General features: G+C 40.3%; 1 protein-coding gene across 4 annotated transcripts in view; it reads right to left on the minus strand.

Annotated features, from left to right (window-relative positions):
• Positions 1 to 12,189, minus strand: part of AKAP7 (A-kinase anchoring protein 7) — a 164,827-nt gene that overhangs the window by 99,673 nt on the left and 52,965 nt on the right. The window lies entirely within an intron of this gene.

Here is a 12,189-nt window from a genome sequence, read left to right on the forward strand (position 1 = left end):
CCATTTCAGGCCAAGGGAATTTTGCTTAATAATCACCAAATTTGGCCTAATTGTGAAGGGCAAAGATTGAGAATAGATCAAATATGATGTTCTTTACCAGTGCTCCACAGTTAGACATTTGCTTTTTATTTATTTTTAACTATCTGTTGCCTTTCTGACACCTGTGTAAAAAATGGAATGTGCAGTTCAACTGACTGAGAAGACTGGAAATTTTCTTTTAATTGTGGCTATTTGCCTACATCCAAGGCTAGGCAAAGCTTCTATATTGACCTCTCTTACTCCCTCCCAGCCCATCTACCTAGAGCAATATAAATGTTCAACTTACTGGAAGTTAAATCACCACAACTACAATCAACACTAATGAAATCTACCATAGTGATCTTGCACCCCATTAGACCAGATACTATCTAGAGTTAGCCAGCTTGAACACTACATAGAGTGTTTGCAACTGTGCATACTAGGGCATGGCTATACTGAAAGATTCAGGAAAGTTAAGGTGGATCAACTAAATATGTGAAATCAATGTGCATAAATTAGAGAATGTTAATCTCCCATGTGAATGCTCTCACTTAGGAGTAGAGTGGTCTTAATCCTCCTTGGTCATAATTAAAAAAAAAACTCTCTGAAATGATACCTTCGAAAATTAAAACTAAAACTTGTTTCCTGACTATTCTGTTTTTATAAATAGATTAAACAGGTTAAAGTATGAGTATTAAGTTACAGCAAATTAAGGTCACTTTACTCCTGAATGAGAGCATCCACATATGGAGTCAGTAGGGAGGAGAGGTTTGGGGTTAAACGAGCTTTAATATATGTTCCTTGACTTCCCACCTTTAATTGATTTGCCTTAGCTTCCTGAGTATTTGTGTCTGTAGACAAGCTCTTAGTGTTTTCAGTGGGATGACTCACACAGTATGTAAAGTTAAGAATGTGCCTAAGCCTTCAGAGAATCAAGATCTAAAGAGGCACTGCAAAGTTTTGAGCTTAAAATTGGTCTAATTTAAAGCTGTGGTTACAATATGTTGTAGAGAAAATCCTCTGGATTTGAAAAGGCATAACTCCACATTATCTTTCATATTCTTTAAGTGAATATTTCCCCCAAGCGCACTCTGTAAAATACATAACTAAAACTAAAAAATAGCCTATTCATAACATTAGTTAAGAAAAAAAATTATTTAGGTTTTTAAGGTAAAATTACATAGTGTATTTTAAAAAGAAACTTAAATTATGAAAGATACCATCATACTGTTTTTAAAATCCAAAGGATTTTACCATATTTATTTTTTAATTTTTTCAGTTTACTAAAATAACACGTACCTGTAAGTAGTTGTCACTTGGCCATATATTTAAAATATAGGTCCGGATCCTGCAATCACTTATGCACACATTTCATGATATGCCAATTTGAGCTCAACAAGACTATTCAAGTATTGAGTTATGCACATGCTTAAGTGTTTGTAGTATAAGGCCTATATGCAATAACAAATCCTTACCAAAATGTGTTCACGTATTGCATGTTTCTGCGTGCCCACATACACAAAGGTTAGTTTTGAGTGGTTTCAGCTTTTAAAAACAGAAAATAAACTACAGTAATAGCACTTATTTAAAGAATACATAGGGGTCAATCCTATGCTTGTTTCTGTGACCATCAAGGGTTCTGGTAGTGGAACTGGTAAGAGGGAGTGAACAGGATTGGTTGGGCGGGGGGTGCACCCCCTGCCCTGTGTGCAGATGAATTCTAGGGTAGTTTCCTGCACACCAAGGCAATAAGGATAGGAAGGGCACGGTGGACTGAAAGATTCGCTCCTATGTAGATCCTCCCATACCTGCAGAGGGGGCACATCAGGGTTCTGTGACCTGTCCTATTAAATCCTCAAGGCTGTAACACTGGTTGAAGAGTGGCTCTGTGGAGAGGATTCACAATCTATGGAAAGGAATCACTCTTCATTTTCTCATCAGTGCCCAACCTGGCTGTTCTGGCAAGAAACAGGACTGAAGGTTTTCTCCATAGAGAATAACATTTTATAACAGAAAAGAGAGAATATGTTGTGCACATTCTAAACATGATAGTGGCTTTATTTACTTGCAGGACTAAAACCCCACAAATCTCTGTAGACTGGAATCTGCTCCCACTGAAGTCAATGGCAAAACTCCTATTGACTTCAACGGGAGCAGGATCCAGCCCTATTTTTGTAGTAGCCAAAAGTAACTAACAAACCCCAGAAGTTCTGTTGGCATCCGTGGAAATTTATTTATTTATTTATTTGGCAAAATTGCTCTCCTTTTTTTGACTAGCTCTAAACTCAAGGAGCCCCACTATGTCCAATATGGAGGTGAGGTTGGATGGAAGGAAAATGGACTCCTAGATCAACTGATTTTCACTAGTACTTATCCTAGCCATGCAGATGCATTCAGTAGCATATTTTTAACGTTTCATAGCATGTATTAATACTCCTGGGTTCTATTCCCAGCTCTGCCACCAACCTGCTGCAGGCCATTGGGCAAGTCACTGCTCCTCTCTATGCTTCTGTCTCCCTCCTATCCTTTGTCTTGTCTATTTTGACTTTAAGCTCTTAAAGGCAGGGACTGTCTCTCTGTCCATGTGTATATTACCTAACCCAAAGGGCACTGCTCTTAGTTTGGGCATCCAAGTACTACCATAAATAAAATAATAAATGCTAAAATGATATAAGCTACCTTTCCTTTTCTCCACCTTCCAGACCCACTGGGCTTTATGCAACAATGGGCTCCCCTTGAAGCACCTCACTATTCTTGGGGAGAAATAAAGTTCGGTCACGAGACGCTTCCTTCCCCCTGAGAACGTCTGCTTGTCCTTTTTGAAGGCACGTTGAAATCTACTGATGAGTGCTATAAGAGCTCGGTATAAATATTGTTTCTCTTCTCTGCCAAGGGACAGTCCAGACAAAATGCATGTGGTGGTGGGCAGTATAAATATTCATTTTAGCTGCAGAGTAGCAAATATTCAATAGGCTGAATTCTACATAAACACACCAAAGCAAAAATTAACCACATAAAGGTGAAATTCATCCCTGTGCAGAGGGCCAGCATAGGGTCTGTTAACCACTTACATCTCACTTGAGGCTGGCCCTCTGCATAGGGGTGAATTTAACCCTGAAATAGGGGAAATAGTAGGGTAGGTGTGTCCATTGGTTTAAAATATACTCTAAAATGCACATTTATTTTCCTTCCTTCGTGGTCCTTCATCCAATTCAATTTATACATGGAAGACTGCAATATTTTTCCTATATTTAGAGAAGGAACACTATAGCAAGGTTTGGGAACCTGGTTTTATGTCAAGAGTTTTTCCATTAAAGTGCCAAATCAACCTTATTGAAGTTACAACCAGGCTGAATTTGGCCCTTTAGAATGTAAAAGCAAGTTATTTGAAAATATTTTGGTATAAATACAGCAGCTGGAGATGAAGTAACACAGCAGCATCAATATTAGAGTTTCTAGTTGTTAAGCTAATGTTAATGTAAATAGGCTGTACCATTTAGTTATCGTAGCAGGTGCATTCTAATGATATGGCCATATTCAGTGTGAGATTTGTTTGCATGTTTGAGTTTCATAGAGCTTGTCACTGTTTGCTCTGTTTAAAGTGCCAGCTATTTGTCAATATGTTTTACCTATTTCTACATTTGAAACAATGTTTTGTATGTCTCTGTGGGACATGAATTTGAAGAATTATGCCAAAGATTATACAGCTGTCCAGGCAAATGTCAGTGAACAGCAGATTAGCACATCAAAAACAGACTATTAAAAATAAGTTAGATATGCATGTTCAAAACAATGCAATTGGTAACTCCTATTCATGGGTTTCCAAGTATCCTCCAGTTTATTCTTTGTTGTTGATAGGTTAAATAATCTGCTGAATAAAGAAGTGTTACTACATTTATTTAAAAAAAAATCTGCATTACTCTGTAACAAATCCATGTTATAGTCTCATGGGTGTTTGATTTGTATTGTTTTGTGTATTTATCAACCCTAGTCCTCACAACAAAGAAGGACTATTCTTATTAAAACAAACAACTCTGCACCAGCCTCTGATGCTTTGTCTCAGCCCAGTGCACTGCATTGTTTTGTTTGTCTGCTTAGGGCTCTGTTTTGACACCCATACTTACACTGAGAAGGACTTTAGGTTCAAATCCTGTGATCAAGATTTGCATGAGTGGATCCCTGCACCCATACTGAGCCCCACTGACACAGCAGAGCTCTGTGCCAGCACACGGGTCCACCTGTACAGATCTGATTGCAGTCCCATTGATTTCAATAGGACTGACTATTCATGGAGTATGGTGCTACTCAATGTGAGCATAGGTGGAAGAACTGGGCATCCATGGCCCATGTCTTTGTTCTCTACCAACTGTGACCACCAACCTTTTTCCTGTACATCTGTTACATCATCTCTAACTTTACGGGAAAGGATGTTTTTCAAAACACACACTTTTTTAATTTTAAAAATAAAGTACTCTGCATAATGTATCATTTCAGTGAGAGGAGATAGCAATTTTAAGTTTCCAAGGAATTCATAGAATCACAGTATTGGAAGGGACCTCAAGAGGTCATCTAGTCCCATCCCTCGCGTCAATGGCAGGACTAAGTATTATCTAAGCCACCCTGACAAGTGTTTGTCCAACCTGCTCTTAAAAATCTCCAGTGATGGAGATTCCACAACCTCCCTAGGCAATTTATTCCAGTGCTTAACCACCCTGACAGTTAGGAAGTTTTACCTAATGTACAATTTAAACCTCCAATGCTGCAATTTCAGCCCATTTCTTTTTGTCCTATCCTCAGAGGTTAAGGAGAACAATTTTTCTCCCTCCTCTTTGTAACAACCTTTTATGTACTTGAAAACTGTTATCATGTCCCCTCTCAGTCTTCTCTTCTCCAAACTAAACAAACCCAATTTTTCAATCTTCCTTCATAGGTCACATTTTCTAGACCTTTAATCATTTTTGTTGCTCTTCTCTGGACTTTCTCCAATTTGTCCACATCTTTCCTGAAATGTTCCGCCCAGAACTGGGCACAATACTCCAGTTGAGGCCTAATCAGCGTGGAGTAGAGTGGAAGAATTACTTCTTGTCTTGCTTACAGCACTCCTACTAATACATCCCAGAATGATGTTCCCTTCTTTTGCAACAGTGTTACACTTTGACTCATATTTAGCTTGTGCTCTAGTATGACCCCCAGATCCCTTTCTATAGTTCTCCTTGCTAGGCAGTCATTTCCCATTTTGTATGTGTGCAACTGATTGTTCCTTCCTAAGTGGAGCACTTTGCATTTGTCTTCATTGAATGTCATCCTATTTACTTCAGAACATTTCTCCAGTTTATCCAGATCATTTTGAATTATAATCCTATCCTCCAAAGCACTTGTAACTCCACCCAGCTTGGTATCATCTGCAAACTTTATAAGTGTACTCTCTATGCCATTATCTAAATCAGGGGTCGCCAACCTTCGGCACGCGGCCCATTAGGGTAATCTACTTGTGGGCTGCAAGACATTTTGTTTACATTGACGGTCTGCAGGCATGGCCTCCCGCAGCTCCCACTGGCCACAGTTCGCCATTCCCGGCCAGTGGCCGCCGCCACTTCCCACAGCTCCCATTGACTGGGAATGGCAAACTGTGGCCAGTGGGAGCTGCAGGGGGCCATGTCTGTGGACGGTCAATGTAAACTAAATGTCTCACAGCCTGCCAGTCGATTACCCTGATGCGCCGCATGCTGAAGGTTGCTGACCCTTGATCTAAATCATTGATGAAGATATTGAACAGAACCGGACCCAGAACTGATCCCTGAGGGACCCCACTCGTTATGCCCTTCCAGCATGACTCTGAACCACTGATGATTACTCCCTGGAATGGTTTTCAACCAGTTATGCACCAGCCTTATATTAGCTCTATCTAGGTTTCATCTTCCTAGTTTGTTTATGAGAAGGTCATGCAAGACAGTATCAAAAGCCTTACTCGAGTCAAGATATACCACATCTACCGCTTCCCCCTACCCACACAGCTTCTTACCCTGTCAAAGAAAACTATCAGGTTGGTTTGACAAGATTTGTTCTTGACAAATCCATGCTGTTACTTATCACCTTGTTATCTTCTAGATCTTTGCAAATTGATTGCTTAATTATTTGCTCCATTCTCTTTCCAGGTACAGAAGTTAAGCTGACTGGTCTGTAATTCTCCAGGTTGTCCTTATTTCCCTTTTTATAGATTGGCATTATATTTGCCCTTTTCCAGTCTTCTGGAATCTCTTCCATCTTTCAAAACTTTTCAAAGATACTCGCTAATGGCTCAGATATCTCCTCAGTCAGCAACTTGAATATTCTAAGATGCATTTCATCAGGCCCTGGAGACTTTTAACTTGTTCTTTCCCTAGTTTAGCCTCTGATCCCATCTCATTTTCACTGGCATTCACTATGTTAGACAAAAAATCATTACTAACATTCTTGGTGAAAACCAAAACAAAGAAGTCATTAAGCACCTCTGCCACTTCCACATTTTCTGTTATTATTTTGCTCCCCTAATTGAGTAATGGGGCTACCCTGCCCTTGGTCTTCCTCTTGCTTCTAATGTATTTGTAGAATGTTTTCTTGGTACCCTTTATGTCTCTAACTAGTTTGATCTCATTTTGTGCCGTGGTCTTCCTATTTTTCCTACATACTTGTGTTATTTGTTTATATTCAGTTAATTGTATGTGTGTGCCTCTACCACCCCCACAGACTGCCCACTGCTGGGGGTATTTCCAAGTGCCAGAGGAAAGAGGAGCTGTGTGCCCCAGTGATTTCCAACTGCTTCAACCAATACCACAGATGCAGGTCTCCATATTTTATCATTATTATTTGTTACTTCTATATAGCATCCCCACTGTGTGTGTTCTCCTTTACAGAACAAATAAAGCAAGATTCCCTGCCTCAAAGCTATTACAATTTAAAATGAAGATGAGAATACGCAGGAGGAGATAATGACTCAAGTAATAGAAGAGGGAAAGGACAGTGTGATTATGAGAGCACATGGTTGGCTAATGCATGAGTCTTGAATATAACAAAGAACTTCCTTAGTTTGCAAAGTGATTTTTAAAATGTTATTAGGTTATTGGTTATACACCTACTTGAAGTGGGTTTTCAGAAGACATTTAACGGCGTAGGGGGAGGGAGGCATGGCAGATGGGGTCAGAAAGGGAGTTCCAAGTGTAGGAGGCATGTGAGAGAAGGACACAAAGGGGGACAGCCAGGTGGAAAGCTGGTGATGAGTAAAGAGAGTGTAAAATGACACAATAGCCCAAAGGTAGGAGAGTTTGTGGAGGGACTTGAATAAGAAGTATGCATTTGATTTGGGAGAGAGTAGAAAGCCAGTGACAGGATTACTAGTAATACAATCCCCCATGTGCAGTGCTAAATGGTACCTTGCATTTGAGTTCATAAATCAATATTGCCATGCCCTCAGTCTAACAAGTAAGATCCAAGTTTGCCCTTTTTAAAAAAAAATTACTTCCTAGCACTAATTTTTGGAGCAGTTCTTAAGTTATTGGAAAACTTATCTTTCATGCAATTTGACATTCTCTTAAGTATTTTGTACTTTTATTTTCATAATGTTCAAATTCCCCCATGTCACTTGGATCACTTACATTAGATGCAGCTGCATCCATTATATAACTTTTGCTATATCACATTTCAAGCCTATTTATGGGGAAAGATGGTCAAAATAATTACACGTGGAAGGACCCAAAAATGGAATAGCTAAATCAATAGTGATTCATATGGTGAATTTGACATTGAGCCATAAACTGTAACACAAATAGCTATTTCCATTTTCCAGCTTTCATTAGAAATACCTACGTATGGGTTGTGAATAGTATGTGCATTTTCCTCTGCTGTTCTGTTATCTCGGCAACCTGTTCACAATGTAGCTTCAATTTTTAAAAAGGCAAAGCCAAAAACAGTAATTTCTCTTTATTAAATGGCACACAGATCTTATAGAATCGCATATCTTACACTTATAAAATGGAAAGAAATGATAGGAGGTTGAACATGTCAGTGCATTCTGATTTTTCTAATACCACTTCAAAGTGAACCTGAGTAGGGAATTGGACCAAACATGAAATTTGTGAAAACTGCACTAGGGGAGTCACATTCTGTCCTGACCTCAGTGGGGCTACATAGTGTGTAAGGCAATGTAACACCGGGCCCTGGTTTTCAGCAGTCCACAAAGATTTTTCTGGTTTTTATGTACATGAATTTAATTGCCAAGAGGCAGTGTGGTCCAGTGAGTAGGGTATGAGAGACTGGGCTTCTGTTGCCAGCTCTGTCACTGAACTGCTGCATAACTTCGGGCAAGTCAATTCTCCTCTGTGCCTGTCTTCTCTCCACCCTGTGTCTATTTTGACTGTAAGCTCTTCAGGGTAGGGACTGTTCCTTATTATTTGCATGTACAGCACCTACCACAAAGGGGCCTGAAAACTCTCTGTGGGCCTCTGGCTGCTACAATAATGTGAATAATAGTAATAACAAAACTTAAGAAGCCTAAGCTAATGATTTTAGTTGCTAATATTTCTGTCTATATCACAACTACATATATACATTATAGTTTATTGTACTGGGTAAGTCTTCTTCTGCAATCAAATTAATGATCTGGAATGTATGATCACAGTGTCACACTGCCTATCAGGGCCACCCTATTCATTCTGGGGCTGAAGGAAGGGATCTGATCTCAGGGGTGACTCTTGCTGTCCTGCTCAAAGACAGTGGGTCCTGACTGGCCCAGTAACCCTTTAATCTCTGATGGGACAAACAGATTGACAATTGGGCCTGGGGTCATGCCACCTAACCTACTGAGCAGTGTCCTCTTCAGAGAGTAAAAAGGGGGTTGCCTCATGTGAAACTCTCCTTGTTTTTGATCTCTCCATTGAAGAAGGAACATCTTGTTTTCTCCACCCAGGTGTAGCACTTCCCCTGTGTACGGTTGTCTTTACATCATGCCCATAGGTGAACAGAGGTGTAAAAGAAATTTATTTCTAGGTTTTTCCACTGTAACTTGGTTTGATGGTGTTGGGTTTTGCCTATAGGGGGTTTTCACCTTTGTTAATGGTACAGGGTATAGCATTCCCAAGTACCTGTGGTGCAAGTTGTGTGCTGTTCAGGTATACATATGGGTATAAAAACAGAGGTTCTTGTTCATAAAGCATGATCTAGGAAGAAGCTGCACCAAGTAACCTCTCTGTGTGCATATGTCAAGGGACTTAAACATTGAATGCCAGTAGATTTACAGCTCAGGGAGTGTACTGCCATATGGGTTACCAATGCACGCTGGAGTTCAGGTTTGGCAAGAATTCCTTGCCTGGAGTTAGGCTGAATTTACTGATAAAAAGCTGAGGCCAACTTTATCCCATAACTTGTGTCTGTCTTCCACCCGGCCTCTGGCCTAAGCAATGTATAATGGCTGTTACTTTTACATCAGGACAATCTTTCCGAGTCAGCAAAAATTAGATAGTCATTGTTCCATCTTAAGTATGCGTTTGTCATAGCTACAGTTGTTCACTAGGTCCCAGTAAAATGTAAGAGATAATTTATTTGAAGGAGTGGGACCAGTCCCCATATTTTCAGAAGTCTATCCAGCTTTCCAAGTGCAGCATTTCAAGAACAAATCTGGAGCTCAATAATGGGAACTCTGCGGGGAAATGAGGGGAGGAGACGCATCCTAATTTGTATTAAGTCGGGTGTGGTGGTGTGCGCCTGTAATCCCAGCTGTTTGGGAGCCTGAGGCTGGCAGATCGCTTAGGGATTCTGGGTTGTGGTGCACTATACCGATTGGGCATCCAGTGCCACTAATAGCCTGGCCAGCCGGTGGCTGAAGGTCTGGCTAGAACAACATGAATGATGTGTTGTGATCGGCGCTCTCTCTGTGAGGGCTGATGGACTGATCGATCAAGGTGATTTGTATTATAGTAGTGCCCAGTGGCCTTAATCAGGATCAAGGCCCTATTGTCCTGGTGCTGTATAAACAGAGAGGCTTACAATCTAAGCTATCTCTGAATCAGTTATCTTGAAAGAGAGGTTAAACAATGCAGAATTAGAGAGTTGCACAAGCAAATGGCTAGAACACTATTTTTTTCTTCTCAGACATATAATTATGAGTGAGGATTAAACTGGCAATGAATTAATGCTATAGGTATAAAGATAAAACACCATGAAATAAACTGAATACATTTAAATCTCATTATTAAGGATGAGAAGAAAATGACTTGTAATCCCTCATTTAAAGACTGCCTTTTAGTATCGATATCATTACCATACCTGAACTCACAGCATAACACGAAAGACTTTTAAATAAGATTACATTGACTGGAACTTGTTAATCACTGAAGAGCCAAGAACAACTTTTATCCATGTTCCCTCTCTGTTTTCTGCACATGCAGACTACTGCTGCCAGGCTGACTGTGGTCAAATTTCTCTATTCTACCCCCTTCCTTGAGCCCCTTCAGTGTGGCATCTGTCAACCCTGCTCAAGCAGCCTTTACCAGTCTTTCTATGCAAGCTGCAAAGTATCTCCCACATCCTCATCTTCTTGTCCTCTTCTGCATAGAATCAGAAACATAGGGCTGGAAGGGACCTTGAGAGGTCACAAAGTATAACCCTCTGTGATAAGGCAGGACCGAGTAAACCTAGACCATCTCTGACAGATGTTTGTCCCCCTTGTGCTTAAAAGCGTCCATGATGGGGATTCCACAACCTCCCTTGAAAGCCTATTCCAGAGCTTAAATATTCTTAGAAAGTTCTTCCTAATATCTAACCTAAGTCTCCCTTGCTATAGATTAAGCCCATTCCTTCTTGTCCTACCTTCAGTGGACTTGGAGACTAGTGGATCACAACCCTCTTTAGAACAGTCCTTAATATATTCGATGACTGTTATCAGGTCCCCTCTCAGTCTTCTTTTCTCAAGACTAAACATGCCCAGTTTTTTTTAACCTTTCCTCAGAGGTCAGGTTTTCTAAACCTTTTGTCATTTTGGTTGTTTGCTTCTGGACTTTCTCCAATTTGTCCAGATCGTTCATAAAGTGTTGTCCCAGAATTGGACCCAATACTCCAGGTGAGGCCTCACCATTGCTGAGCAAGAAAATTATCTCCTCTGCCTTACCACGAGTGTTGTATGTAAAACACCCTAGAATATTAACTTTCTTTTTTCATAACTGCATCACACTGTTGACTCATATTCCATTTGTGATCCATTATAATCCCCAGATCCTTTTCAGCACTACTACCATCTAGACCAGGGGTTCTCAAACTGGGGGTTGGGACCCCTCAGGGGGGTCACGGGGTTATTACATGGGGGGTCGCGAGCTGTCACCCTCCACCCCAAACCCTGCTTTGCCTCCAGCATTTATAATGATGTTAAATATATAAAAAAGTGTTTTTAATGCATAAGGGGGGTCACAATCAGAGGTTTGCTGTGTTAAAAGAGTCACCAGTACAAAAGTCTGAGAACCCCTGATCTAGACAGTTACTCCTCATTTTGTACTTGTGCATTTGATTTTTTCCCCCATCCTAAATAAAGTATTTTGCACTTGTCTTTGTGGAATTTCATCTTGTTGATTTCATACCAATTCTCTAATTTGTCACGGTCATTTTGAATTCTAATCCTGTCCTCCAAAGCATTTGCAACCCTGCCCAGGTTGGTGTCATCTGCAGATTTTATAAGTGTACTCTTCACTCCATTATCCAAATCACTAATGAAAATATTGACTAGTATTGGACCCAGGACTGACCCCTGCAGGACCACACTAGATATGTCCTTCCACTTTGACAGTGAACCATTTATAACTACTCTTTGGGTATGATCTTTCAACCATTTGTGGATACCCACCTTATAGTAATTTCATCTAGACCGCATTTCCTTAGTTTGCTTATGAGTCATGTGGGGCTGTGTCAAAAGACTTACTAAAAATCAAGATTTATCATGGGTACTGCTCCCTCTCCCACCAGCCCAATACATGGTCTATCACAACCTCCTTAGAAATTCTCCTCTTTCTAGCCTTAATATACTCAATGTGTTTCTCTCATGGTTCTATTCCTACCTCTCTAATTGCTCCTTGAGTTTCTCCTTTGGAGGTTTCTCTTGTTCTCCTTACTCCTGCCATCTCAGCATCAGTCAGGGCTCCTCTATACCTGGAT

Source organism: Mauremys reevesii, linkage group 3 (assembly GCF_016161935.1).
Source record: "Mauremys reevesii isolate NIE-2019 linkage group 3, ASM1616193v1, whole genome shotgun sequence".
Classification (NCBI taxonomy): domain Eukaryota; kingdom Metazoa; phylum Chordata; order Testudines; family Geoemydidae; genus Mauremys; species Mauremys reevesii.